The 23,438-nt window shown below is 40.6% G+C and overlaps 1 protein-coding gene and 1 long non-coding RNA gene across 3 annotated transcripts in view; both read right to left on the bottom strand.

The window, feature by feature from the left end:
* Nucleotides 1-23,438, bottom strand: part of PSMB2 (proteasome 20S subunit beta 2) — a 40,143-nt gene that overhangs the window by 5,779 nt on the left and 10,926 nt on the right. The gene's annotated exons all lie outside the window — the stretch shown is intronic.
* On the bottom strand, nt 10,243-19,523 carry LOC132231325 (uncharacterized). The gene is made up of 3 exons (XR_009452026.1): nt 17,368-19,523; nt 15,269-17,139; nt 10,243-15,033 (listed from the first exon to the last, which is right to left on the bottom strand). It is a non-coding gene; the product is annotated as an uncharacterized LOC132231325 (long non-coding RNA).

The raw sequence follows: 23,438 nt of genomic DNA, 5'->3' as shown, positions 1-23,438 counted from the left end.
CCAGGCTCTGGAATTCTCTGCTGCATTCTGTGACTATGTGTTGAGTACACTTAACCCCTATGAGCTTCTGTTTCCTTATGTGTAAAACTGGGTTAATTAATCTTTCCCCTTTCTATCTTCTAGGGAGTATGGTGAGAAAAAAATAATAGAAGTGAACTATCCCAAACTTTGGAAGAAAAGATGCTACCTAATTCCTAGTATATTGGCTATTTCCTTTTGACTGCTTACCACTTTATTGATTTTTATTTTTTTCAAATGTATTTTATTGTTTTTTTACAGAGAGGAAGGGAGAGGGATAGAGAGTTAGAAACATCGATCAGCTGCCTCCTGCACACTCCCCACTGGGTATGTGCCTGCAACCAAGGTACATGCCCTTGACCAGAATCGAACCTGGGACCCTTGAGTTCGCAGGCCGATGCTCTATCTATCCATTGAGCCAAATCGGCTAGGACTAGCTTACCAGTTTAAACAACAACAAAACTGTTTAAATTAAAGATAAGAAATATATACAGTATAATTAATAGCATTTTTAAAGCGTGAAAACAGTACTACAAAACGAGGCAAACAAAATACCTTGGTATTCTTATAGTTAAAAGTTAGAATAGCAAAGGGGAGAGGGAGGCATTGAGGAAGAGACAGAGAGAGGAAGGGAGAGAGGGAGAAGGAGATGGGGGAGAGGGGAGGGAGAGATAGATAGATAGAGGGGGGTGGATTCTAACAGGTTTCTCTCTCCCAAGAGATTTAATAATACAATCACAATATAACTATCACAAAATAAGTTCATCTTTTTACTAGAAGAATAACTCTACTCTTCTTCATTCACTGGCCAGAACATCCATTGTATGCTTAACCAAAATAATTTTATCAAGATGCAATGGCATATTAAGGATCCACCCAGATATCCAAAGAGGCCTAACTAGCAGAACCCAGATATGTTCTGTTTCCAATGAGGATCTTGCCCATACTATTAGATTACACTGTATTTAAAACAATTAATGTCATTTAAAAAGTCACCACCAAAAGATTTTGTATGAAACTACTGGCGCGGTGCACGGATTCGTGCACATTGAAAGGAAACTGGGAGCCCATGCTTGTGTGCCTGGGGAGTTTCCATGTCCCTGTGAGCCACCGGGAAGTTGCATGGGGAGTTTGTCTTCCTCCCCGCAGCTTCCTGAAAAAAAATATTTCCAAATGTCCCTTCTGCGGCCAGGGTCGCACCTTGCTTGCTGGGAGGTCCATGGTGGATGCCTTGGGTCTTGCTGGATGCTTTCCACTACTCGGAGCCAGATAAGAGACGCTCTGAGGTGAACAATATTAAGTTGGGGATCTTGGGGGGCGAGGGTGCTGTTGCCCAGGCCTCCACCCTTCAGATCCATCTCTTTTACCCCGATTGTCAGTTGCCACCTTGTTATACTGCTGTTTTCCTCTGTAGCTCCGGGGCAATTGGTAAGGGATGAGATTTGATCTTGATGCCCGAGGCAGAGGGTGGCGTTACCAGGCTCGTTCTGGTTACTCCAAGTATCTGCACTTCAACTGTTCTCTGGAGATTGTAACTGCAGGCTTATGGGGTATGAAGGATGTAGCAGTACGCTAAGCAGCAGGTGGCCAGGATGAAGCCTGAGCTGGGGCTGGGTGCCACCACTCTGCTTGCCAGCTGTGAGCCCGGCTTGAGCGGCACTCCCGCTGTGGGAATGCACTGACCACCAGGGGCAGCTCCTGCATTGAGCGTCCACCCCCTGGTGGTCAGTGCATGTCATAGTGACTGGTCGACAGGTCATTCCAGTTGTAACAGTTGGTTAGGCTTTTATATATATAGATTATGTCAACAGAATTCCTAAAGTAAACTCTATTGCTTAATTGTTCTATATAATATCATTTATTTATGCTTAAGTATCTGACACACAAACTTGTCAAAGTTGGCATTCAGAAGCTACAACACGTGGTACAGAAGATAACTCACAAATTATTGTGTGACTTCGAATTACCAACTCTTGCATGTGTGAGATGCTTAAGCATAAATAAATGGTGTTATCTAGACTAATTAAATCAATACATCTGTGTAACAACTTGCAGTTTCTGAAATCCTTCTGACAATGCTCCATCAAAGATCTCTGGTTCACACTAGTTTTTTAAAATTTCAAATAAAGTCTTGTGTACTGTCATTCTCTTGCTCTTCTAAGAATCATGATATCCCAAGGGATTAACCCACAGTTATGGATTTCTTGATTGTTATACTCCTGATTCATTAATGTTTTCTTGGAATTAGACAAATTCCAAGCCATTCAATTTTGTGCTAGTCTTACAACATATAACACATGTGACTGCTTGGGGAATGTTTAGGGAAATACTTAGTATGTTTAAGACACAAACTATCTATTCAAATATTTATACCAATTATAAGCTCCATGAAGGCAGGACTGTCTGGCTTGTTCAAGGATGTATAAGCATATAGTGTATGCTCAATAAATATTTGTTGAATGAATAATAATCATACCAGAATGCATTATATATGTTTTAACTATATATATGGTTAATGCCTAGTATCACAAGTGGAAAGATTAAGAAAACCACTAAACAAATGTCAGAAAGTGACAAGTCCTAGTTTTGAGAACTGGTTCAAGTTTAAATCAATTGCCACCCTCTCTCTGAATGCATAAATATTGTTGCTTTTTGCTAGACTCTTGCATTCGTCTCTTCCTACCCCCCTTTAGACATGGGCTGCTAAGTAAAGAAAAATTGAGGATACAGGTCAAGCATTTAGAATTAAATAAGAACATAAATGCCCCAGAAGAAACAGCTGGGCTAACTGCAGAATTAGACCCTGAATTTGAAATTTGGCTCTATTACCAGATGTGTGGCGTTAGAAAAGTTAGTCACTTAACCTAATCTCTTATTTTTAGTGTTTTCATTGAAAACATGCAACAGTTCACAGTACAAATACCAATGTGCTTAAAATTGTATATGCTATACTAAAAAAAGAAGACAAAAATTTTAAATGGACCATCCTGAGTATTCAAAATGAACTTTAGCTTCTAAAATAAGGTACCACCAAATTTTGCCTCTTTACAAGTGGGAAAAAAATAACCTAGACAAATGTTGTATCTTTTCCTCCCTTAAAAAAATATACGACATAAACTTATTTTTAAAGTGGAGAGCTTTAAGCCATTTTAAGATCTTCTTCATCTATACAACAGGATAAAAACAAGGTACATCAGATAGTTGCCAGGAGGAGGGGGTTGGAGGATGGGTGAAAAAAGTGAAGGGATTAAGAAGTACAAATTGGCAGTTACAAAATAGTTACAGGGATGTAAAGTACAGCATAGGGAATATAGCCAATAATATTGTAATAACTATATATGCTGCCAGGTGGGTATTGGAAATATCAAGGGGAACACTTTGTAAAAGATATGATTGCCTAATCACTATGCTATACACATGAAATTAATACAAAATATGTTGAATATATACTAATATGCAAACACAAGTAAACTGTCCTTAAGTTAAATGAAACATTTCCCTCCCTCCAACTCTTGTGCATACAACTCCTTGCATATTTCCTCTTTCATGAAAAAGAAACACTGTAGTGATTAAGAAGAGTGTGAAATTCCATAAATTTTACAGCTAAAGAAAACAGTTGTGATAAATACACTGAAACAACAAAATCAGTGATGAGAGTCTGGGTGGTGACAAGCAGCAGTGTGACATCTGGCGGAAGCCAAAGTCACAGCAAGGGGGAGAGAGGTGGGCGTGAGGAAGCATCCTGCCGAGCGTGGACACAGAAAAAGAGAGGAACTGACAGTCTTCCTTTGGAGCCGGGCCAGCCTTTGCCACCTCTAATTGAATAGAACGACATTGCTGAGAGGTGCCTTGGAAAACAGTGCAGCTTCTTTTGCTATGCTGCACCTTGGAACATTAAGCAGTGTGCGAAGTATTCCATTCCTGGAGGGACAGTAATTTGGAAGGAGATGCAGAACTATTAATGGGACAAAGGACTTGTCTAGTGGTGACAGTGTTTTAATAAATAGATTTCTAAATACACTACACAAAGACTGGGCTTTGAAGGGAAGTGCCTGCTATTTTTTTTAGTGCAGCCGATTGTCAAAGCTGCCTAAAATTCGATCTTTGCCACTGAGAATATTTCACAAAAATGCAGTTCATAGTTAGGAGGGACCTAAAAGCTCAATTAGTTTATCTAACATCGCTTTCACAAATGTGGGGACTCGGCTCAAAGAAGAGACAGTGATTTGCCCTAAACTACACAGCTAATTAGTGTTAGAGTCAGTTCCAGAATTCAGACTTCTTGATTCCAAGTCTTGTGTGCTTTTCTAGGAAACCATGCTGCCTCTACAAAATGGAAATTAGTGTGAAAATATGATTCAATATGTAAATGTCAGTTTCACACTCAAATATTTCAGAATGTACTACTTTGCATACCAGCATCTATTGTTCTCTATTTCATGCATTACATCTTATGTGACCAATAATATTTTAAGTTTAAAAAGGGTAGGTTTAACATCCAACCATTATGACTCCTCTAAAGCAGCGGTCACCAACCAGTGGTCCATGGACCACTGGTGGTCCATGAGGTCCAAAAGGTTGGTGACCACTGCTCTAAAGGGTTTAAAACTATGTAAGATATATAGTAGGTACTCAATAAATACATGTGATGATAAATAGATACCAACCCCTTAACTGCTTTGCAGTGCCCAAAATTTCAACTTCATTAACAAAAAAGATGGATGAATTATTTTTCTTATACTTGTGCTCTGAACTCTAAATCAAGAGCTTATCTATATATATAAAACCCTAATATGCAAATAGACTGAACGGCGGAACAACCAGTTGCTATGACATGTGCTGACCACCTGGGGGTGCGTGGAACATGCCAGGCGTCGGCCTCGGCAGGATGGTGGAGCAGATGAGTGGGGGTGCCAGATCAAGGCGGGGCTTCTTTGCTCCCATGTACTGCGGTCCTGCCCAGCACTCGCAGGTGCTGCTGGCGCCTGGTGCCGTCAGCGGGTGCGAGTGGTGGCTACCGGCCCCAATCACCCCTCAGGCCTTCTCTACCTCCCCCTACTCCTGAGGGGCGATCGGGGCCGGCAGCCGCCTGCTTGCACCTGCTGCTGGCACCAGCCCCAATCGCTCCACGCTGTCAGTGGGTGCAAAGGGGGCTGGTGCCATCAGCATGTGGGAGCGAAGGCAGCGCGAGTGGGGCTGCCGGCAGACAGGGGACTGGGGGGCCACGGCAGGAGGGGCCAGGCTGGGGTGCGGAGGATGGGCTGAGGCCCGCCCCTGTGCCCACCACAACCTCGTAGCCCACAGTTTCTTTCAAGGTGCACAAATTTGTGCATTGGGCCCCTAGTTTCCAATGATAAGAAGAATTTACTAGCTATTTGCTTTAGGTGGGTTTGATGGTATAATGTGCAATGTTCACCATTTCAAACAAAAAGATCTCAAAAAATTTTAGCAACATCCAACTTGATTTAACAAGTACCTTTTCTAGCACTAAAAGATTATGGTTCTCTGGATGGAGATGGGGCTGGGGAAGAACTATCTATCCCTAATGCCTAAGCAATACAGAATTGTTTGTATCCTCTATGGCACAGCCTTTTTAAAGGAAATCATCAATCCTTTTTTTTTTCTAATAACAATGACTATGCCTTAAGACTTCAACCAAGTCCTGCAAGATTTCTTTGAGACTATGAAATGGACAGATGCCCCAGTCAATTTCAGTTTGCATTTGGAATGTGAATATATTATAGATTCAATAAATGTTATTTGGCATTTACTCTGAGAAGCATTATGCCAGGTGATGAAGATGGAAGCCTGAATCTGAAAGGTAGACAGGGTACAAAGGATTCCAGATGGGAGAAACAGCATATGTGAAGGCCAATAAACAGAGAAACATGGACTATCTGGGTAGTGATGAATAAACAGAGAAACATAAGCTATCTGGGTAGTGATGAATATGGGACATGTATATCTAGTGAATTTCAGCAGCAAGCAGAGAGGAAATGTAATGAGAGGAACTGACAAATACTGGTATTGGCTTCCTAAAGAAGATGAACTTCAGTCTATAATCCATGGAGGAGCCAGTGAAAACTATTCCCACCCTCCTGCCAATCCAAGCCTTTTTCATGTCTTAGAACACTGCAGAAGCAGTAAGGATAGAGGAGAAGACATGAAATATCAGAAGATAGAACTGATAGGAATTACTAACTTGTAGACTAGAGGATGAGGGAGAAAGAGTTGTTAAAAGAAATCTCAATAACGGGAAAGGTGGTAGAACAAATGAAAAAACTCTAGTGGCCCCAATGAGCTTAAGTTGAGCTGCCCAGAGGTAGCTGAAAGGAGAAAACAGTTTACAGCCGCAATCACAGACTGAATGAAGAGTCAGCCAATTAAAAAGTTTCATTTACCATTTACTACCAAGCCCTCTGTGGGCTCGCAAACTGCCCTCCCTCAGACAGCAATCAGCCCACAGAAGTGTTTTGTTTTCCTGCTGGATTTTTAAAAAAACTGTTTCAGGTAGAGGGACCAGCCAGTGCAAAGACCTTGAAGTTGGAATGTATCTCAGGTATTGGAGAAACAGCAGGCCCTTTGTGGCTGGAACTGAGTGAGTGAGGTGAGGGCAGGGAGGGATCATGCAGGGCCTGTGGCCTGCTGGGCTTTTACCTTGAGGGAAGTGGGAGGGCTATCAGCTAAGGAAAGCAGAATCCAGTCACTGTTTGTGACAGTTCCCACCATGCCCTATTGTGCCTCTCCTAAAGCTCCCTGTTTCTGGCAGAGACTTGATGCAGCAGAGATCTTTGGCTCTGGACTCAGCCTGCGAGGTTCGAATCCTAGCCCTTCCACTTACCAGCTGGGAACTTTGTTGTTTTGTCTGTGCTTCCATCTCCTCATCAGGAAAATGGGGCCAATAAAAATATCTCTTTCAGAAGATAAGAATTTAATAAAAAATGTTAATGAAAAAAATAAAAGTTTCATTTACACAAACACACATTCCTATGTTTACATGTGGAAGGCAATGAAGAAAACAAATACAAAGGGACATTGGCAGAGGTATTCCCAGATTGCCTTGAGAACACAAAGCTGAGTGTGGGTGATGTATGTGTGAGGGAAAGTACAGAGAAAGTGTCTCTGAAGAATGCCATTTGGAAATGTGGAAGTATATTTAGGGGAGAATGATCAGCAAAGTGGTGGAATGGACAAAGGCACAAATACTAGAGAAAACCAGAGCAGGTTAGGGGAAATGCAAGTGATTTGGTATGAAGAGGAGACTGTGAGTGAGAAAGGTGAGAGGTAGGACTGGAGAGAGAGCAGGTGAAGAAGTGAAAGAAGACAGATGGAGAAACTAAGATGGAGAAACCAAGATGGCGGCATAGGTAAACACTTGAAATTGCTGCCTCGCACAACCACTTCAAAACTACAACTAAAAGACAAAACAAACATCATCCAGAACCACAGGAAGGCTGGCTGAGTGGAAATTCTACAACTAGAAGGAAACAGAAAAGCACACTGAGACTCAGAAGAGGTGCGGTGCGGAAGTAAAGTGCAGAGGTATGGAGGTGCACGTGGAAAGGGCTGGCAACTGAGGACACGATTGTCTTTTTCAATTGGGAGGGAGACTCAAGCTCCTGACTGCTCTGAACTGCAGTTCCGGGCGAGTCTCTGGGGACCCAGACTCATACGGGGAAAAACTGGACTGTCTGGCATCGGGCAGAACTCAAGGGCGGCATTCTCTGAGGTGCTTGCAGCAATTACCACGGGACACTGAGACATGGGGCCTCTTAGGGTAGGACAGAGGAGCAGCCATAGCTGTTTGCTCCACCCTGTTGATTCACTGAGACCCCGCCCCACCCAAGCTGTGCACGGAGGCTTTTGCATATGAAAGGCCTGGCCCTTGCAATCTGAAAATTACCTAACAAACTGCAGCTGGGTCAGAGACCCAGAACTTCCAAAAGGCGGCCCAGGGCCCCATAGCAGCTTGCATTGCTTCACAGCTGGGCCTCATCTGGGCACCTCCAAACCCCAAAGAAGAGGAATCTGCAGATCTCTCCATAGCTCCTGCTGGGTAGTCTCAGGCAGAGGCTAAATTAGCACCTCCTTAGAGATCCAAGAGCCAGTGTACCCAGTGGTCAGAGTGGGACCATCCAGATTACAACTCCTCAGATCCATAAGGGACACACTCAGGGGGGCAGGCTCAATCAGCACCAAAGCCCCACTGAAGCAAGTCTTGCCCCAGAAGGGTGTCTCCAGCACAGATGTTCTCCCACTGCAGACACAGCTGATTCTCACAGCCAATTGGCCTGAAGGTCAATTCCTCCCAGTGATACCTACAACAATCAAGACTTAACTACAACAAGACTGTGCAGAAAGCCCACAAAGGGGTGCACCAACAGTGTCCACCTCAGGTAATCGGGGAGGCTGAGCCACTGGGCCCTATAGGACACCTAGCACAGAAAGCCACTCTATCAACACAGGGAAGCATAAAAAATGCGGAGACAAAGAAACAGGTCACAAATGACAGAAATGGAGGAAAGCAAACTACTGGATATAAAGTTCAAAACCACACTTTTAAGGTTTTTCATGAATTTTCTAGAAACCGCCGATAAATTTAGTGAGACCCTCGAGGATATGAAAAAGGACCAACTAGAAATTAAGCATACACTGACTGAAATAAAGAATATTATACAGAGTTCCAACACCAGACTAGAGGATTGCAAGAATCAAGTCAAAGATTTGAAATACGAAGAAGCAAAAAATACCCAACCAGAAAAGCAAAAAGCAAAAAGACTTCAAAAATATGAAGATAGTGTAAGGAGCCTCTGGGACAACTTCAAGCGTACCAACATCCGAATTATGGGGGCGCCAGAAGAAGAGAGAGAGCAAGATATTGAAAACCTATTTGAAGAAATTGTGACAGAAAACTTCCCCTATCTGGTGAAAGAAATAGACTTACAAGTTCAGGAAGCACAGAGAACCCCAAACAAAAGGAATCCAAAGAGGACCACACCAAGACACATCATAATTAAAATGCCAAGAGCAAAAGACAAAGAGAGAATCTTAACACATTGTTTGCGGGTAGTTTTTATCACGCGCTAACAGGTGGTGCGGGCCATTTTTGCAGTTGAATAGATTGATTACCGTTATACCTGGAAGTACATACATAATTCACCATTGTATGTGTTAGAGACCCAAATTTTGTCCTTTGGAATTCGTATATCTGCATGTTAGCATCCCTTTAGAGCAGCCGTGGGCAAACTACGGCCCAAGGGCCGGATCCGGCCTGTTTGAAATGAATAAAACTAAAAAAAAAAAAAAGACCGTACCCTTTTATGTAATGATGTTTACTTTGAATTTATATTAGTTCACACAAACACTCCATCCATGCTTTTGTTCCGGCCCTCGGGTCCAGTTTAAGAACCCATTGTGGCCCTCAAGTCAAAAAGTTTACCCACCCCTGCTTTAGAACAATAAAAAGGTATAAAAATAAACGTATTTATACGTTACCCATATTCTACCGCTAGTCTATAAAAAACGTATTAATACGTGTCCCGTGCTCTACTACCAGTCAACGTAAAATGTATAAATACGTTTCCCGCATACAATGTGTTAAAAGCAGCAAGAGAAAAAAAGTCAGTTACCTACAAGGGAGTACCCATATGACTGTCAGCTGATTTCTCAACAGAAACTATGCAGGCCAGAAGGGAGTGGCAAGAAATATTCAAAGTGATGAATAGCAAGAACCTACAACTAAGATTACTTTACCCAGCAAAGCTATCATTCAGAATTGAAGGTCAGATAAAGAGCTTCACTGATAAGAAAAAGCTAAAGGAGTTCATCACCACCAAACCAGTATTATATGAAATGCTGAAAGGTATCCTTTAAGAAGAGGAAGAAGAAGAAAAAGGTAAAGATACAAATTATGAACAAATACACATCTATCAACAAGTGAATCTAAAAATCAAGTGAATAAATAGTCTGATGAACAGAGTAAACTGGTGAATATAATAGAATCAGGGGCATAGAAAGGGAGTGGACTGACTATTCTCGGCGGGGGGAAGGGGTGTGGGGGGTGCGGGAACAGACCGGACAGAAATCATACACCTATGGATGAGGACAGTGCGGGGGGAGGGTAAGGGCAAAGGGTGGGGTGGGAACCAGGTAGAGGGGAGCTATGGGGGGAAAAAAGAGGAACAACTGTATGATCTGAACAATAAAGATTTAATTTAAAAAAGAAAAAAAAAAGACAGATGAAGCAGGAAGGCTACCCTCTAAGACTGTGAACTAGTAAGCTATGAATTTGGAAGGTGAAAACAGTGTCCTATTAATTCTATGACTGATCAGGATTGGAAAACTATACTGAACTTCACAACAAGGAAGTTAAGTTAAACTAACTGTCTGGCTTTTTTTCCTCTCTCCTGTTTCAGATACATTTATATTTTGTAGCACTAAAAACCAAACTGGCCCATGTTTATAAATTTTCACACTAAATTGAGAAAAAGAGGGAGCACATGTTTCTCAAACGAAGCAAACCTTTCATTTTCAAAAGCCCAAAACAAAATAAAAGAAACATTACTTAGAAAGTGAGACTGTCTAACCAAGGTTTCCCTTTTCTTTTCTCTGCCTTAGGTCATTCTCTGAAAGTATATTTAGTATATCTGTTTGATGTTGGCAGATACAAAAATCATAATGTAAAAATAGTCTTCATTTTTCTTTAATAATGATTAACTTATGTTCAAATGTTTTTGCTTAACACACTGGCAAAAATTCTTATAATGGTTGAGTTCTTGAACTTAAGCTCAGGAATGTTCCTGTATTTACAATCAACATTTTAAACTTTAAAGTTAAAATACTTTTTAGCCTGGCCAGTATAGCTCAGTGGATGACCATCAACCCATGAACCAGGAGGTCATGGTTAAATTCCTGGTCAGGGCACAAGTCCGGAGTTTCGGACTTGATCCCCTGTAGGCACGTTCATGAGGTAGGTGATTGATGATTCTCATTATTGATGTTTCTATTTCTCTCTCCCTCTCCCTTCCTCTCTGAAATCAATAAAAACATTTTTAAAAATTTGAAAAACACCCTTCAAATTATTTGAATAACCTATGATTTTGAGATGCTGTAAGTTGTAAGATAAGGCATGTGTTTTTGTGAAAAAAGCAATGAAGCTCTGAGAACAAATGTGCCTTTATCACTTTTTAAAAAAATATATTTTTATTGATTTCACAGAGGAAGGGAGAGGAAGAGAGAGATAGAAACATCAATGATGAAAGAGAATCATTGATCAGCTGCCTCCTGCACAACCCCCACTGGGGATCGATCCCACAACCTGGGCATGTGCCCTTGACCAGAACTGAACCTGGGACCCTTCAGACCGCAGGCTGACGCTCTATCCATTGAGCCAAACCAGCTAGGCCCTTTATCACTTTATATTTATGTTACCTACGGTAAGTCACCTGGCCTTGGAGCCTTGAGTGTCCACCTGAATGTAAGAGATAATACTGCTTGCCTGATAGCTGTGAAAAATGAAAAGTGCTCCCTGTGTTAAAGTTCCTGGAAGATGGCCTACTAAGTAGTAAGTGACTAATAAATGTTAACTGAATCTGAATTATAGGAGCAAAACTAAATAAATAAATATTGTATATATTTCAATTTTTAGCAAAACTGTATTTTAGAGTTCCCCTTCAGTAATTCCAAAATTTCTGTAAATTTTACTTCTCTAAAGCCATGACTAACCCCAAGTTTGAACGTTCTCCTATTAAAGTTGTAATCTTATTGTAATTAGAAGTTTAGAAATTTAATGAGTTGAAATGCAACATGGCACAGATGCCTTATTATACCAACTAGTTAACACAGTATTTGTTTTCTACATTAATTTTACTTGCTAATCAAAAATACTGTTTTCTCCAAATAACATCAAAATAAAATTGCTGATTGTGCAATGGCAAAACCAACAACACGATGTCTGCAACAAGGCCACTTGAATTCTTCTTTTTAATGAGCTGACAGTTTCCAGGGAAAATTTAAGATTCCATATACCTTTAAGGCAGTTCTCAAAAATTCAAGTGCAGAAGATATGCTTTCTACATAAGGCATATATTAAGTTATACATCCTAAACATGCCCATGAGTATTTATTTATGTTGAACATCAGCACTGACACATCTCCCTGAGTTAATAAATACATCTGCTGCCCTGGCTAGCTGGCTCAATTGGTTAGAGCAGCAGTAGCCAACTGGTGGTCCGTGAGGTCTGAAAGATTGGTGACCGCTGGGTTAGAGCATGGTCTCAGGCACCAAAAAGGTTGCGGGTTCAATTCCTGGGCAGGACACATACCTAAGTTGCAGGTTCAGTCCCTGTTGGGGCACATAAGGGGAAACAACCGATCAAAATTTTCTCTTCCTTCCTCTCTCTCTAAAAGCAATAAAAACATACCCTCAGGTGAGGATAAAAATAAGCAGACAAGTAAATAAATCCACTGGGGAAAAAAAGACTATATATGATTGTATATGTTTCAGATGTCCATAGCAACTAGATGAAGATTATTAAGGAAATTTTGGGAAGAAGACTATTTAGGGCCCCCTCTATTAGAACACAGTGCTCCCCATCAGCAACCTAGGTTCAACACAAGTTACTCCTGCTTCTTCGATGGATGGAAGTTCCTCGTTGGTCTCCCTGCTTCTTTCCCCAAAAGCTCTACCGAAGAGCAGCTAATGGTCTAACTAAATTTCGTTTGATGTGAACCCCTTCACAGCCAACAAATTCCCAGAGAGCCCCACTACTTTTAGCTTAAAGCTTTATCTTTTTTGTTAATCCTCACCCAGGCATTTCTATTGCATTGATTCTATTTTACAGAGAATGGAAGGGAGGGGGAGAGACAAAAAGAGAGAAACACCGATCTTACATTGATTGGTAGCCTCTTGCATGCAACCCAACCCGGCCAAGGATTGTGCCTGCAACTGAGGTACGGACCATGAACTGAAATAGAACCTACGAACCTTCAGTCCATGGGCCAACGCTCTAACACTGAGCAATTGGCCAGGGTTAGCATAAAGCTTTTTCATTAAAGTTTTCATAACGTGGACGACCTCTCTAGTTTCAATCTCTTACCATTCCCCTAAAAACCTCAGCTGCATTTAACAAACTACTTTATTTTGGATGTTAGCTATGTAATAAAAACTATATAAAGACATTTATTTATGTCTGTTATTCAATCAGTAGAGTCCTGATTTGTATATAGTACCCTTCCAGTTAAAACAGATTAAAAATTAGGAGTAGGAGTCTCAGAGAAGAACTATTTGACCCTGCCCCAAACATCATTAGAAAACCACTGTGCCTAACCCTAACACATTCTCTTGTACACCTCCTTGGTCTATGCTTTCAGTTTTCCCTTTTGTTTCATCTTTGCCTTACTGACAGCTGGTCCTTCAAGGTTCAGGTTAGACTCTGTTCTCAGAGCACCTATCCATCTGTATGGCTATTATAGCAGTTGTCACTCTGCAATAACTGTTTATTTCTCTATTTCCCCATCTTGAAGGCTCACACTGAGCTTTGCACCTCTGCTTCCTATAGCCCTAAGGACAATGCAGGCTGTAGATTTGCTGAATGAATGAATGAATATCAGCACCGATGGAACTTCTCAATTATAGGGAATGGCACACATTAGGATGAGAAAGGGAAATGTGAAATTCTGGCAGGTTATTTTAGTTTAGAAAGAATCACAGATAATTACTATTCCCTCTCCCTTTTCTTTCTGGTCTAGCTAATCCTATTTGCTCTACCGTCTATACTCAAAAATAAAGGTAAATCTAAACTTATTTTTAAGTTTTAACTTTCTTTTTTAAATTTTATTATTTTCATGTTATTGAATTTTTTTATAGAGACACTGGTTAATAAAACCATACAGGTTTCAAGTGTACAATTCAATAAAACATCATCTGCACCCTGTATCATGTGCTTACCACCCAATGTCAAGTCTCTTTCCTTTTTTTTCCCCCCAGAACATTTCTTATTGATTTTAGAGAGGAAAGAAGAGGGGGGAGAGAGCTAGAAACATCAATGATGAGAGAGAACCACTGAATGGCCGCCTCCCACACACCCTCCACTGGGGATTGAGCCCGCAACCCAGGCATGTGCCTCTGACCGGAATCAAACCCGCGACCCTTCAATCTGCAGGCCAATGCTCTATCCACCGAGCCAAACCAGTTAGGGCAAGTCTCTTTCCATCCCCATTTATCCTCCCTTTGTCCACTTCCACCTCTTCCCACCCTCCTTTCCCTCTGGCTATCATTATACTGTAGTCCGTGTCTATGTGTCATACATGTATATTTTTTGGTTAATTCCTTTACCTTTTTTCACCCAGCCCCTAAATCTCCCACCCCTCTAACAGCTGCCAGTGTGTTCTATGTAACTATGCTTCTGTTTCTATTTTGTTTATTTTGTTGATTAGATTCCTTATATAAGTAAGATCCTAAGGTATATCTTTAACTCGCTTCTTTCACTTAGCATAATTTCCACATCCATCCATGCTGCCACTAAAAGTTAAGATTTTCTTTTTTTATATAGCTAAGTAGTACTCCATGAACTTACTTTATTCATTTTTAACTTTCAAAAAATATGTTGTGCTTTCATGTCCTTTAATCCTTCCTTTTTATTTTTTTAAACTTTTTAAATGAAATAACACATACATATAAAAATGCATAAAATATACATATACAGTTTAAGGAATAAAGTGAATATGCATGTAACTACTTCCCAGGTCAAGAAACAAAGCAGTCAACTCTTTCCCCATCCAAGACCCCGCTGTCTTCCATTTTAGATACTTATTTTTTAGGAGAGAATAAAGAAAATCTCACAGAGTTTTTGGAATCAGCCCCTGGGTTCATATCCTTGCATGGTTCTGGGCCAGGGCAGATAAAGAGGCACCAAGATGCCAGGGTATATGTATATTTGTATCTGTGAGTGTGTAAGGGCATGCCCACACAGGCCAGGATACTGGTTTAAAGCAATCTTAAAAGTTCGTGTAGCCCTAACCGGTTTGGCTCAGTGGATGGAGCGTCGGCCTACGGATTCAAGGGTCCCAGGTTCGATTCCGGTCAAGGGCATGTACCTTGGTTGCGGGCACATCTCCAGTGGGGAGAGTGCAGGAGGCAGCTGATCGATGTTTCTCTCTCATCGATGTTTTTAACTCTCTATCCCTCTCTCCCTTCCTCTCTGTAAAAAATCAATAAAATATATTAAAAAAAAAAAAAGTTCTTGTAAACTGGAACTTCCAATGGCAAACATTTAAAAACTACAAGCATGTTACCTGGCCACGTGGCTCAGCTGGTTAAGAGTGTCATCCCGTATACTGAAAGGTTTCAGGATGATTCCCAGTTAGGGCACAAACCTAACCCAGTCAGGGCACATATGGGAGGCAACCGATAGATGTTTCTCTCTCTCACACTGATGTTTCTCTCTCTTCCTCTCTCTCTAAAAATCAATAAGAACATATCCTTGGGTGATGAATGAATGAATAAAATAACAGTATGTTTTTACTAAGCAGGCTCAGTACTTTGCTGCTCCTGGCTTAACCCATACCATGATAGGAAATCATATAATTTTCAAGACACAAGTTTCAAAAGAATACAAATTTAGACCAATTACCTATATTGCTCTACCTCCACTGTGGGTAGGAAAGATGCTTTAAGTGGATACTTGGCATTATGGGGTTGCATAATCCCAGCCACCCAATAGCATCATTCCATTCAACCAGAACAGGGGTTCTCTCTGTTCACAGCAGGCATCCAACAGGGTAGCACATATATGCTCTCTGAGCGAGAAAGCAACACCTTCTCACATATAACCCCCTGGAGAGAGATGGGGAAGGGGAGGGGGAGGACTTTACACCTGCAAACTCCTAACTCTATCAGCACTAGGGCTGGGAAAAACAGCACATATTTTTTAAAAAGAAGGAAATAAAAGGTTTCCTGATAAAGCCAGTAACTTTCAAAGAAGAATCTTCTTAAGCCATTTTTTCTTAGGAGAGAGACAAGTAAGTATAATGATTCAACATGTAAGTCTTTATCTTCCTAAATATCTTATGTCAAGCCCTAATGACAGCATAAGCAAACTGCTTAAAAGGGCAGCTATCAGAATTCTTATTCTTCTTGGTAGAAAAACATTGTAAGCATAAAGTACTGTCATATTAATTAAGGCATCTCAATTTCAAGGCACATTTGTCCCTGGGCCTTTGGATAATAGAACAGTATCTCCAATGGGGCAGACATGACCTACAACCAATCCTAAGAGACTCCTGTGAGATATGACCTGGGATGCACAAGTGTTTTGCAATATCACTGAATACCCACCTAAACATCGCCGTATGTTTTCAGTTTTTACTTTATGTCCTATTAAGGCTACGAGACAAAAATAATTAACAGACATATAACTTTTGGCCCATTGTGAAAATACTAACTGCAGTCTCAGGGAAAAGAAAATTGCTCTCCAGGACTAATAGAATTGCTATTTGTACTAAATTCCATGAGTTTTACGATGAGCATCTTGATTTTCTTTTTTCAATTTCCCCATCACCAAAAGTAAGCCAGCTCTGTCTGTCAAGATGCCCAGGCTATGTGGCAGCAGTGTCAAAGGCTGCCATTTGCTTCAAGGCACTGCCATCTGCGGCAGCACAACATTTTGTCTCCGGAAAATAAACACATCTGCCTTTGCCAGTGTCCTCCCACTGTGCCGCCCATCTGGAGCAGGTGAGCTGGAAGGCAAGCTTGGGCATGAGTGAGACAGGGGCGAGTAGGGGAGATAAGGCCTCAAGGGAGATGGCACATTGAGGAAGAAGGCAGTGCTGTGTCATGTCACATTCTGCTAACCACATTTGCCAAACAGCATGTGAAATTAGCCTTGTTAGTGACATTTTAATCACATGTAACAAAAGCTGGTCGTATTTAGGGGACAAGACCTAAAAAGTCAAGTTTCACCTGGGCCATCTGTTCTTAAGGTCACATGACCTCACTATACCAATATAAACAGATGATGTCTTTGTGCGAGCCACCAAAGGCAAGAGGACAATAACGCTAGTGGTCAGATAGAAGGTTCAAAACAATAGGATTCTTCCAGGATAGGAGCATACTATACATGCCTATTAACTAGACCAGCCATGGGCAAACTATGGCCCGCGGGCCAGATTCGGCCCATTTGAAATGAATAAAACTAAAAAAAAAAAAAAAAAAGACCGTACCCTTTTATGTAATGATGTTTACTTTGAATTTATATTAGTTCACACAACCACTCCATCCATGCTTTTGTTCCGGCCCTCTGGTCCAGTTTAAGAACCCATTGTGGCCCTTGAGTCAAAAAGTTTGCCCACCCCTGAACTAGACCAAACACACTTAAATTCAGGCCAGAGTCCTGGGACAAGTCATGGTCACTTCTGGAAATAAATTATACCTGAAATTCTTTCCTACACATTCTTTCCCTTTCACTGAAAAACAAAACAAAACAAATTCAAGTCTAATTATGGTCTTGACAGCAGATCTTTAAATCATACTATTTGGAGGGGCAGAAGAAACCATAAAAAATTATCCAATCAAATTATTTCTTTCTCCTAAGATGTTCCACTAGTTTGCAGGAGAGCTAGTGCTAACCTCTTGGTGCAAGGCTCTTTCAGCTATACCACTAGTTTTTAACCTTTGATGGGAAGGGGATAGTGAAGCCACTTTTTCAAATAAAATTATGAACGGAATCCTAATACATAAAATAGATACAAGTTGAGCTGATCTATATGAAGCAGAACTAAAGTTTTGCCACACTGGCCTTCCTTGGTGAGATTCCTGAGGCAGCTTCCTTGAATAAAATTTAAAAACCACTATACAAGCCTGGATACGTTTTTCCAACTTACTATTTCTATTGTTTACTTACTACTCATTTACAAGTCTAGCCCTATAAAAAGACAAATTACTAAAGGCTCACCTAGCACTTCAGAAAAAGAGCTATGAAAATACTTTGGCCAGTGAGTAGCAGTAGGAAAGCCCTGAAGATTACACACAATGGAGGCCAGCATTCTGCTCTAAGACAGCAATTTTCAACCAGTGTGCCCCAAGAGGCACACTGCGTGCCGAAATAAGTTGTACAACATGCACTAACTAGCTATTTTGTCAGAGGCACTGACATCTTTTCCCTTAGGCTGTCAAATTAAAGAATGACAACAATCAGCACAATAACAACCACTCAGTGTGAAAGAATCAAAAGTAACCTATTTTTATCCTATCAGCAAAAAATGTATTTTTTTGGTGTGCCGCAAAATTTCAATAATTAGTTTATGCGTGCCATGAGATGAAAAAGGTTGAAAATCGCTGCTCTAAGCCTTGCCACAAACATGACATTCTCCAAGGATATTAGATTTCACTGGTTCATATCTCAGTCTCCACATATGTTAAAATAGAGATCTTGGTAGATAATAACAGAAAAATTTTAAGGCATTAAGATGGGCTATACCAAATGTGCCACATAATTCATTTTAAGCAACAAATGGCCCCATTGCTTATCACTCTCCTTTTTATAGCCAAATAATCAAATAATGAGAATTTAAACAAGCCTCGTGTGAACTATCCCTAAAAGTCATCACAAAATTCTCAAAATAATCCTATTAAAAACCCAAACAGCAGTTCTTAAATGATGGAGTCACTTATTAAATATCTACTATTTTTCCAAGGAGGCATCATTCACTCATTCCAAGTATATTTTATTAAACCAACTAGAGGCCCAGCGCACAATTGAAATTGCGCAAGTAGGAGCCCCGCCTCCCGCCATGCGAGGAGGCACCCCATGGGCTGCTGCGGGAGTCAGGCCTGACTGGCGCCAAGGGCAGCCAGGACCCGCGCCTGACTTCCGCCTTAGGCACCCCCTGGCCTCCTACCTGAGTCCGCTCTGGGCCTCTGGAGCGGCTGTGCCAGCTCAGGCAACCCCTCCTGTGTCTGTCTCCTCCGCTCCAGGCCTCACCTGTTCGTGCAACCTCCTCCTGTCTGGTTGTGACCCATTACCGGCGTCCTGGCCTAATTTGCATAGTCTGTCTGTCTGTCTCTCTCTCTCTCTCTCTCTCTCTCTCTCTCTCTCTCTCTCTCTCTCTCTATATATATATATATATATATATATATATATGGTTAATTCTCAGTTCTCCTAATTTGCCATACTTGATCACCCCTTCCTTCTTAACAGATGAAAAAGTGAAACTCAGCAAACATAATTATTCAAGATCATACAAAGAGTATGAATCAGAGAAGAGACTGGAATCTGGCATATTTGCCTTTAAAACCTATGCTCAAAAAAGCCTCATAAATATTCAAAATTGGGGAGTCAAACCCATCGCAAAAGCCTAATTAGTGCTTTTTCCTGCTCTTTAGGATCTAAACAGGAACAGACCAACTTGAATGTACACATGCATTTAAATAAAAACTAAACTGAAGACTCTTTATATTTCCCTGAATCTGTGGTTTTTATCTCTTCCTGCTGATCTCAGATCTTTAATTCTTTTTTTTTTTTAATATATTTTATTGATTTTTTACAGAGAGGAACGGAGAGAGATAGAGAGTTGGAAACATCGATGAGAGAGAAACATCGATCAGCTGCCTCCAGCACATCTCCTACTGGGGATGTGCCCGCAACCCAGGTACATGCCCTTGACCGGAATCGAACCTGGGACCTTTCAATCCGCAGGCCGATGCTCTATCCACTGAGCCAAACCGGTTTTGGCTCAGATCTTTAATTCTTTCATGAAGTAACATCCATTCATTAAAAACAGGTTAATAAAATTCCCTTCCAGTGTATGAATGCACAATAAAACTTTCAGTGGTATATGGGAACCTAATTGGATGACATTTATTTGGCAAATTTATTGAATACCTACAATGGGTACATATCTATACCTTAGCCACATAATCCTATATGGAGAGCTTGGCATTTTAATAGAACTGAACATTTTATGTTTTCCCAAATGCACAAACATTAGTTCAATAACTAATATAGAAGAGAGTATAAAATAGTATTTGAACTTAGAATCTTACCTCTCAGTCTTTTGTGCCTTGATATATCTGGATACATAAGAGAAATATTTAACCTCTTTACTAACCAGCCTTAGTATTCTTGTAAGTAAAATGAGAATTATACTCATTTTACGGTGTCATAATAAACATTACATAAGATCACAAATATAACTACTTAGAATAGCACTGTCCAAAAGAATGATGATAAAAATGCTCTCTATCTTCAATGTCTAACATGGTAGCCATTAGCCACATATGGTTATTGCATACTTGAAAAGTGGCTAATGTAACTGAGGAACAAATACTTTTTTATAGAAACAAAAGTTTACCTCATTCAAAAGTCAGGAGACCCTCACCCAGGAAGTAAATTTTAAATATTATTTAACTTTAATTGTTTTAAATATAAATAACCACATATGACTACACTGGACTGAGTAGATCTAAAACAAAGTCTAGCACATAATAGATTATCAATGTTGGTTTATTTCTATTTTCTCTAAATATATTTTAGAGAAATAAAGTATTTCAGCAACAAAAAAGCAAGTGATTTATTAATTACATGTATATGCTATACACTATGCTAACAGCTTTGCATGATTATCCCACTTCATATTTATTTTTTTTAAATATATTTTTATTGATTCAGAGAGGAAGGAAGAGGGAGAGATAGAAACATCAATGATGAGAGAGAATCATTGATTGGCTGCCTCCTGCACGCCCCCCACTGGGGATCGAGCCCGCAACCCGGGCATGTGCCCTTGACCGGAATCGAACCTGGGACCCTTCAGTCTGCAGGCCGACGCTCTATCCACCAAGCCAAACCAGCTAGGGCCCCACTTAATATTTATAATAATTCTATGAAGTAATGCTATTATTTTGTAAGTAGGAAAATTAAGCTTGGCATCGGTCCAAGGACACACAGCCAGCAAGTCAGTGAGCACACATTTAATCCCAGGCAGTCTAATTCTAGAGACTATACTTAACTACCATGCTAACCTGCCTTCCTCTTAAGGAACCAGTTTATATAAGATTATGTACTCTATGATAAATAAATGTCCTCCCATAGGAAACACACACATGACTAACTGGAAATCTAACAATTTCAGCTATAGAGGCAAAGTTATGAATATTAAATAAATCTCATGTCCTCACTGGTGTGACTGTGTAAATGTTCCAAATCTAATGACCTTGCACTTATCAGGAAGACTGAAAACTATCATTGCCTTTCTCCCCAGAATAAAATTACTAAACCATCCTATATAATAAAGAGGTAATGTGCAAATTGACCCTCACTCCATCACTCCGTCACAAGATGGCTGTGCCCACAGCAGAGGCAGGGTTCCCATAATCAGCTGTAACGAGCCATCAGCAGGAACATGAGGCTGTGTGGCACCAGGCCAGGGCGGGGGACCTGAGGCTGTGCCCCCAGCCACGGGGGACCTAAGGCCGTGCAGCCTGCCTGGCACCAGGCCGGAGGACCTAAAGGGGAGTGGGGACGGCTGGGTCTGGATCTCGCCCAATGGGGGTGGGGCCGGCTGGGTCTGGGTCTTGTGCAATTTCGAGGTACATGCAGGTAGGTGGGGACTTGACTCTGGGTCCCGTGGTGCACCCCAGATCTGACAGGAGGAAGATTTTCATATACATTTTACTAATTTTCTTTCATCACTGACACTTCTATTCTAGAGAAAGGGCAAATAACAGTATTAAAATATTTCCTCTAATTAATTCCCTTTTAATGTACACAAATTTTGTGCACCAGGTGACTAGTAAATTCATATTTTAGAATAACCTATTTTGATATAGTGTGGGGGAGCAGGGATTGGACCTAGAAACGCAGGGCAGAGGTAGTCAATATTTACTAGAGCCCTATGTCACTGTCTATACAGAATATTTGTTTGTTAAGACATCAAACATTTCTGCTAGGAGATTAACTGGATTCACTACATTTGCATGAAGCACATCGCCACTCTTATCTTAATTCTAAAAGAAGCTTAATTCACTTAATGTGCAGCATTTGTGAAAAAGTATTTATTGTGCCCAAAGCTGGAATTCTTATTCCAGTTCTGCCTGACAAGTCAAAGGAATATTTTACACAGAAACCCACAGCATACCCTAATGAATTTTATAGGAACTTCTGGGTAGCAAAAGAAATCAGATCTGACCCATTTTCCTTTCTCATGAAGGAGTGACTAAGAAAAGGCCATTGACCTTTCACCCAGATAAAACAAAGTATATAAAACTGTCTCCTCCTCCCAACCTATCATGTCTCTGGCTTCTCTTTAAACTTTATGATCCTTCATATTGCACAAATCCCTCAATCCAGTATTATTAGGCCCTAGAAAATAAACTGGTTTACAGATAATAAGTTAACTTAAAAAAAATAACATGTGTACTTGTTTAGATGTCTGTCATAACTCAGCTTAAGCAAGTGCAGATAACTGAAACCGTTAATAAAAAATATGAACAGCACCAATTTTTTAGAAACACTACTGAAAAACCAAGGAGCTGATTAAGGCAGAACAGTCAAGTAATTATGGCACCATTAGTGTAGCTTTGCCAACACTATGTGACTTGGAGCTAGTCCCTTTGCCACTTTGTACCTTCCATTCCGTAACAGTGATAGAGAATTAACCACTATGTATCTCAGTGGAATATTGAGCAGATTAAATTATTAAGCAAAATGCTTTGGGCAAAAGTCATATGAATGCTAAATATTATGATTTACAAGCATTCATTTTCCTAACATTCCTGTGGGGTTAGGAAGTTATCTAGATTTCATAGCTGAGTAAATAGGCACAGGGGGTAAGGTCACATGGTAAGGCTCCATTCACTTAGTCCCTGTGGGAAGGAAATAACACACACCTTTAGCAATCATATGAACTTTCCTGGCACACCCTGCACAAACTTTAATGCATTCAATCCCTAACTTAATGTTGCGTTGCATCTTTTAACATGCTATCGATGGAACAAAGATAACTATGAGATAGCAACAAGGCCACAATGAGCGAGGAGAAATAATTCTGTGTGCTTTGGCAAGAACGGTCATAGAAAGACACAGACAACCTCAAGATAAAATTTCCATTATTATTTTCAAGATTTCATCTCCACTAACATGTGGGGATCTTCAACCACAGGAATTAAGCAACATGGTTTGCTATAAAAATAGTTTGAAAATTTTAAGCCCAGTCCATGTGGCTCAATGAATTGGACATTGTCCCATACATCAAGAGGTTGCTGGTTTTGGGCTCGATCCCCAGTAGAGCACATGTAGGAGGCAGCCAAATGATGTTTCTCTCTTTCTAAAGTCAATAAAACCGTATTTTACAAAAAGAGAAGAATTTTAAAAAGCTATCACAGGACTTCATGTCAGTGTGCACCATCCAAATTCTCTGGGCTATAT

The sequence above is a fragment of the Myotis daubentonii genome, chromosome 3 (genome assembly GCF_963259705.1).
Source record: "Myotis daubentonii chromosome 3, mMyoDau2.1, whole genome shotgun sequence".
Taxonomy (NCBI): Eukaryota; Metazoa; Chordata; class Mammalia; order Chiroptera; family Vespertilionidae; genus Myotis; species Myotis daubentonii.
The sequence above is the reverse complement of the archived record's forward strand: the minus strand, read 5'-3'. Positions and strand labels throughout refer to the sequence as shown.